Genomic DNA, 4948 nt, shown 5'->3' with positions numbered 1-4948 from the left:
GAGGGCAAGAAATGCTGGTAAATCTTGGAGTTGAGTCCATGCTAACAAAGACATTGAAAAAGTTCATAGATTTCATAGCTAGAATCGCATTTATTGAGCTTTGGGCCAAAATGATTCATTTAAAAGCACCTTGAAGCTTGAGGCTTTCACTGGGGCCTGTTTTCTGGAAGATATCTTTATTGTATGTGTGTATTCTCCTTGTGCCCAGTGTTCAAATGTCTGGGAGTTTGTGCTGCTGGCAGTCCCAGATCCCCAACCACCAGGGCATTGAAGTTTTTGCTATTTTTTCCTCCTCTTCAAAAATATTACCTAGCCACTAAATCTGTCTGTAAATTGCTTTATTTGAAACTAAACTACTATCCTCCAATTTCTCTCTGTGGTTAACAATCATGGTGTTAAAACTTTTCCTAATGCATATATATTTAGAAAGGTAGTGGCTAATTGGTTATAAACCATTCAAACATTTCTGTGCAAGGCAGTTGCTCAGCACCGTGTTAAATGGCTTTTATTCGAGAGAGGAATTTCTGTGTCAAATGTTGGGGCTGGTACCTTCAGCTGGGGTAATACCATACGGCCGATGCAAGTCCTCAGACCTTCCTGTAAATCAGGATTCCCCCCACCCCTTTATTTACAGATTAAAATTAATTTCTTTAAGACACCTGATTGTTTCAGGGTCCTACAGCCTAATTCACTGTGAGAGCAGGTGGTCCCAAACACTCAGTAGGTTGGCTGGTCTCATTGTCTCTGAGCCCTTCTCACCAAGCTGTTTACTTTCTTTTCCTCCTGCTGCTTTCCCTGATTTTCCAGCAGACCATGATTCAGTCCTGCTGGACTTTTAGATCTTGACCTTTGCTTCTGCAGTTTCCTCTTTCCCCCTGAGAAGGGTCTTACAAATAGGATTGCAAGAATCAGCCACTCTCACTGGAGTAATTTGCTTAAGAACTGGAGAGCATCGTCCTCCAGGAATGCTATTTGCAACTATTTATACAGTCAGCTCTAAATGTGCAGCTTAATTCATGCTCATTAAGTCCTCTGAGATGCTTGATGAGCAGCACTGCAGCAGTGCTAAGGGTTCCTGGCTATTTGAGCTGCTCACAGCAGTGAAAGCATCACCGTTTTTCTTGCCTTGATCTTTTCCCCATCCCACCAGGGACTGGTAGGGAGAATATTGGTACCAGCTACCTCAGGAAAAATCTGGATATTGGTCTTTTGCCAGAAATTACAGGCCATGTGCTGGTAGCCACCAAAATCCTGAACAAAGGGATGAAGTTTTAAAATAATATGCTCCAAAAATGGCTTGGCAGAGAAGATCCAACTGGCTGCTTTGACATTGAGGTTATTTAGCTGGGAATTGATGTGTCAAAACCTTAAAAGCTACACCAAAGAAAATTTAAGAAAGTGCCATGATTCCAGCTAATTAAGTAATGTCAGCCAAATATAATTTATTTCTCACCATCACTCATGTCTACAACAGAATTATCTCATTTTTGTTTTCTAATGACTTACTCTCTGCCATTAATCTGGCCATGAATTATTTTTATATAACTTTTTGGCGTTGAAACAAAGAATTTTTTTTTCTTTTTAATAAAGAGAGAATCCCTAGATAATTCTGCATCACCCTTGAAAGGGGGCAGGGAGTGTAGCTTAGGATTCATGGCACAACTCCAGCCTCCCTTCCCAGAAACTCTGGTAGGCTCTATCCCAGGTCTTACCCAGGACTTCTGCTTATCCTTGCTCCCTGTGAAATTCCTTTTAGTATCACACTGCATATTCAGGCTCTGGTTTGGGATTTTAGTCTACCAAAAAAGAGGCCTTTTCCTGCACTTCTCAGGGAATTTTTTTGAGTGCTTTTCACTGAGCATTTGTGGCTTTTCAGTTTCTCCCAGGATCCCTGGCTCTTCTCATAGGTACAGGCTGTTGCTGAGGTTTAAAATTTGGCCCCTTCACTTGGATCATGCACAGTTCTGTCCCAGGCATGTGTGTCCTGGTTATTGGAAGTGTTTGTATTCCTGCTTTACTGCTTTGGTTTGTGTGTTTGTTTTTCCTAATGGTTTGTTTCTTCAAGTTCAGCTTGTTTCCAGGTCCCTGGAGCAAGCCCCAAGGATGCTCCCAAGCAGGACTGTTTTTTTCATCCAGTACCCCACCTCTGATCCCAGATAGTTCCAAGGGCAAGGAGATGGACCTTTGTTTCCTGGTGCTCCTGGGTGAAGAGGGTGAATCTGTAATGTGGAGGTCTGTGCTCTGCTGGGGTTTCTGTTGCAGTGAAGCCCTTGAGCATAACCTAAAGACACCATCAAAGACCCTTCATGTGAAAGGGCCAGTCCCAGCTACAGAGCAAAGTAACTCAGGTGGTTTAGAAGGGCAAGAAAGTGTTGGATGCTTTACATACATTGGCCTGACCTCCAGAAAAGTCCCATTGTTTCCAAGCACTTGGGACGCAGAGCCTGCTCCCCTCAGCCAGCAAGAGCTCTGCATCTCCCACGGGAGGAGCTGCCACTCCAGCCAGCCCGGGCTGCTGCGAGGGACCTGGCTAGCAGGTGAGCCGGGCAGGCAGCCAGAGCTGCTCCAGCAGCTCCCTGGGGAGAGCAGCAGCCGGGAGTGCCAGGCAGGCAGAGAGCTGCTGCCTCCAAAGGGCGAGCTGGGAGGGAGCTGCAGGCAGTGAGCTGATGGCCGGAGGGAAGTGTGGACAGTGGGAAAGGGAGCACTGCACAGGGACAAACATGGCTTTTCTGTGTCCTCTGCCCGGGCTGGGGCTGCAACCTGGGCTCACATTCACGCGGGCAAGCGCAGAATGGCTTCAAAGTGAAGGAGGGCACATTTACACTAAGCATTAGGAGGAAATTCTTCCCTGTGAGAGTGGTGAGGCCCTGGCACACGGTGCCCAGAGAAGCTGCGGCTGCCCCATCCCTGGAAATGTCCAAGGCCAGGTTGGATGGGGCTCTGCACAAGCTGGTCTGGTGGAAGGTGTCTCTACCCATGGCAGGGAATTGGAACTAGGTGATCTTTGAGGTCCCTTCCAATCCAAACCATTTCATGATTCTACATGCTGCATCTCCATCTGCAGCATGGGCTGTGGTCTGCTCAGGTGACGGGGACATGGAACAATACTGTATTATTTTTCAAGCCTTTGTATCAAATTCCATTGTGGAGGGCCCAATCCTCAGTTTGGTATGAATCAGCCCCATTTCACATGCTGCAGCTGAAGTTGCCTGAGTAATTTCAGTGGTTCCTGTGGGGTTTATGGCATCTGGTGGGACCTGCATTTATGGAGCTTCTAAGCTCAAAACACAGCAGCAAAAAATACCTTATCCTGAATTAATTCTAAAGCAGCACTTGGATACTACAGATGGATCCATGCATATCTTTTTTTTGCTGTTCACCACTTTCACTCTCCTGTTTTAAAGTTTAAATAATTATGTAACCTGGGAATAAACAGTAAATTCAGGAACAGCTTATACTTTAGCAAAGATTGACTAATTCTTGTCAAGGGCAAGCTGGCATAGCTGTGTTGACTTCAAGGGAGCAGAATTGATTGATGTTAACAATGTGCCTGGCCCTGTTTCTCCAGATGTTCTGGTGAATGCCTGCAGATAATGAATCCTGTCTGGAAATCTGCTGAAATTTATGAATATTTGTGGGATAAAGATGTTGTTACATGGATTACTGTGACCTGCTCCAGGCATGGCTCGGTGCAGGGCAAGAAGCAGCCCTGCTTGCTGAGGCATAAATGCTGCCAGAGACCCCAGTTCAGCTGTGGAGGACAAAGCTGTTGCAAGCACTGCTGAAAGTGGATTTATCAAGTGAATGATCGTAGCTCGCTCTGTGTGCGTGCGCGTGTGTGTGACATAAACATTTATTATCTTCATTTGTAAAACTACTCCTTGGCTTACCTCAGGGCAGATACTTCTGAGAGCTCAGTTACAGGCAGTTATAGCTGCTTGACAACACTTCTGGCACAGTGCAGGGCTGTGTCCCTGTCAGGGGCAGATCTCTGTTTATCCATGTACTGACATCAAGCAGTGCCTAAAGTCAGCTGGGAAACGGCTGAGCTTCCCACAGGGATGGAAAGAGATGAAGCCTGGACTGTGAGGTCCTTGTGGCTGTTGTAGGAATTTCCAAGAGGTCTTTGGTCACCTTGAATCCCACTGGGATGGAAGGACAGCTTCCCTGTGGAATGGTCAGCGCCAGTCTCCAGAGGCATTGCCATTCAGACAGGAGAAATCCCATCCCTGCACCGCCAAAGGGATTTACCCAAGGATGGGCAGGGAGCCTGTGGCAGGGCTTGCAGTCAAAGGTGGATTCCTGGCTCTCAGCCCACAGCTCTTTAAAGCATTTAAGCAGATACAAATCCCATCTGAGGATTGTACCCCGGCTCTCTGGAGGGATTAGATAGCAGAAACTGCCCTGGTGTCAGAGCCACCCACTGAAACTGTCCCTGTGGAGCTTGAGGGGGTGATCCCTGCTGTCCTTCAACAGTGTCTTCCCACCTGGAGGGACTCTAAGGTGAGGAAGGTTTACAGCACCCAAATGGTGCCTTTTGAAAGAGCTGTTCAGCAGTCTCCTGCTCTGCTAGCTGGCACAATCAGGGTAGGAAGGGGCTGGGAGTCTCCTGAGAGTGGCCTGGGATCTTTCAAAGGCTTATTTTTAAAAATACTTTCATTCTCCTTCTAAAAGCTGGTGGAAGGGGCTTGCATGGTCAAATGACAGCTCCAGAGATCAATCAGGTCTTTCTAATGACCAGCATCCTGCAGCAGTGAAGGTTCACAAGCAACCACAACCTATTATTACATGATCATCATCCATCATTACATGATGAAATTGTAATTATAGGAGGGAAACATGGCATAACACTTCCACATCAGACACCCCAGAGCTTCACACTTTGCTAGCAACTCTGACAAATTCACTGAAGTATTTAACGAAGATGCTTCCTTCCCCTCTTCCCTCC

The sequence above is a fragment of the Geospiza fortis genome, unplaced genomic scaffold (assembly GCF_000277835.1).
Source record: "Geospiza fortis unplaced genomic scaffold, GeoFor_1.0 scaffold485, whole genome shotgun sequence".
In the NCBI taxonomy this organism is placed as follows: Eukaryota; Metazoa; Chordata; class Aves; order Passeriformes; family Thraupidae; genus Geospiza; species Geospiza fortis.
Note: the sequence above shows the minus strand (reverse complement) of the source record.